Source organism: Palaemon carinicauda, chromosome 22 (assembly GCF_036898095.1).
Source record: "Palaemon carinicauda isolate YSFRI2023 chromosome 22, ASM3689809v2, whole genome shotgun sequence".
Classification (NCBI taxonomy): domain Eukaryota; kingdom Metazoa; phylum Arthropoda; class Malacostraca; order Decapoda; family Palaemonidae; genus Palaemon; species Palaemon carinicauda.
This window is the reverse complement of record NC_090746.1, coordinates 63,640,673-63,643,457: the sequence shown is the minus strand read 5'-3', so window position 1 is coordinate 63,643,457 and position 2,785 is coordinate 63,640,673.

Genomic DNA, 2,785 nt, shown 5'->3' with positions numbered 1-2,785 from the left:
GTGGAATGGTCTTCCTAATCAGGCAGTTAATCAGTGGAGCTTCAGAAGTTCAGACTTTTCGTAAATCCTTTTCTGTTGAGCAGGTTGACCCAAGTATCGTTTTATAGTTTATATAAGACTGATCTACTGTATTTTAAGGTTGTTACTGATCTTAAAATATTTTCAATTTTCAATTCATTACTCGTGAATAGTTTATTTGCTATTCTCCTATTTCCTTATGGTAATGACATTAAATGACGCCATAACAGGATCAAAACACAGCATGGATTATGCCCAATAATAATGCACATTTTTTTTATAATTAATAACTTATTTAAGTGCTACACGAACAAAAAAAAAAGGGAATTCATTACCGACACTGCTATTACGAAAATCATTATTTCCCCAAGCCGAGAACAAAGGCCTGTGCATTAAAACCAGCTCATTAGTTGCATGAAAAGTTTTGAAGGAAAATTGAAAACGCCAGTGAAAAGGAAAAGTTCCCAGCCTTAATTAAGCTTCAAACATATACTACAGAATATTACATCTGTGCAGGAATATTTCATTACTTCTTGTTGATCAAAAATATGTCATTTTTTGCACAATTCACACAAGGTCTGATAAAAAGCGCAGCTAGATTACATGTACTTTCATTAGAGATACCACAAATAAGGGATTTTTAGGAATTGTTAAACGCGGCGATGTTATAACACAACGAATATATAATTTCAATAATCAACGCTCTATGGGCGGTAACAATGTCATGCCTCACTTTGTGTTTTTATTTGCCAAAAATACTTCAGGGTTGTGTGATGATCAAGTTTTAATATTAACCGGAAATGATGAGTATTTGACTTCCACAAGACAATTACTCTTATGTTAACATATCAAAACATATTAATAAACCTTAAAAAAAGTTTAAAGGCCACTCATGAGTGGCAGAGGCAAGGAACAGTGACAATGCCCTAGAGACTGACCATATATACAAATGATCAGTGCCCAAAGCCCCTCTCCACCCAAGCTAGAACCAAGGAAGGCGAAACAATGGCTGCTGATGAATCAGCACGTAGACCTGGCTCCCCTAAACCGGATCCTTAGCTCACAAGGATGGTGAGGTTGCAGACACTACAAGAAACTATCGAGCTTCAGCGTGACTGGAACCCCATTCCGGCAGAACGCAAGGCAGGGACTTATCCAGTTAGCAATCAAAATCCAGATAAAAAAAAAATAATAAAAAAAAAACTCTACTCTCCTATCCCAGGGATTCAACCCTCATGAAAACGAGCGAGGTACTGTATACCAAAAATGATGATGCAACAATTATCTTGAGGAGCCTCTCTCAGTACATTTCATGCAATGTCCTGGTAGGGGCCATCAAGCTAACCATCTATGAACTTCTCCCAGAGAGAGAGAGAGAGAGAGAGAGAGAGAGAGAGAGAGAGAGAGAGAGAGAGAGAGATGAAATACAATATCGTAATCACCTTGTATATAGCGACAAATGCATGTAATTGAATTATTACCAAGCATTGAAATATTACCAAGCATCCAAAGAGTTTTTCTATTACAACAAACGTTCTTTCCGATGCTCACACGACCTCTCTATGAACATTACGAATTATGACATATTGAAGACATCACTTCAGTACTCGCATAAGAAAATTGCTCTCACAATTTTCTCCAGACAAAATGTGTTTGAGAAACACGATAAAAGAAGGTCATAGTCAACATCATAGGCACTAACTTGAACCTCAATAAGGTATCTGAAGTATATATTGAGCAAAATACATTCTGTAATATTTGTGACCATAATATTATCTATTGGCAAAATACTTAAAAGTCTGACAGAGGGTCCTTCTGCACGTGTGTGTGTGTAAAAAATCACCTTTCCCTAATGCATATTTGTGCAAGATGATCTATCTTTGTAGCTTACCATTTCATGACTGAAGACCCTTTCAAGTGGTAAGGGCGAGACGAGATGGCAAAATAAGTAGGTCAGGAAAACCGACGGGGTGACAGACAATACCCCAAGACTTCTTTTCTGCTCCTTGAGTCATCGTCGGTTCAAGGAGGACCTACTTCTCCTCGAGACACTATTGCATTGGGGCAAAGACAATACACGAAAGATGGGAAGCTCCAGCCACAGCCCCATCGGCCGCATACAAATTAGTACCCGGCATGAAATGAAGATGGCGGTAGCATTGCATCTCCCTACATCGTCTGTTTGTTTACAAAGCGGGGCATTCAATTTCAATCATGAGTCGGGGTAGCCTTCATCACCCGTGTGTGTGGCTTGCAATAGGACGAAAAATTATTTTCCCCATCTCATTTTTCATGCTTTTCCTCAGAATAAAGAAAGGTAATAAAATCATTACATCTGTTACAAAGTACATGATGACTTTTAGAGAAAATGAAGAAATGAAATAGACCAAAGCAAAATTGAATGTTGGTGCAGTGTTATTCCGAAATGAATATTGTAAAAGGTATTTTTTTACTTATGGACATTAATAGCTTTCAACATAAAATATAGGTTTTTCGGTTGTATTATGATGTGATTTGAATGATTTTGAGGTTCATTTCCATCGCAAATGAATACTTATCCTTCCACAACCCCTCCCCCTATAGATAACAATTTGGGGGAACCTCTTGGGAAGCGTGGTTTTGGGTGGGGGGGATAAAGTAGGTAAAAACAGTGCAAAATTGAGGAAAAACCTAAATATAACACTCAAACATAAAAATGGAACGGTAAATAGGTATATAGGCTACTGAATTTGAAATACATAAAAACACTGGAAATGGGAAAATCAAA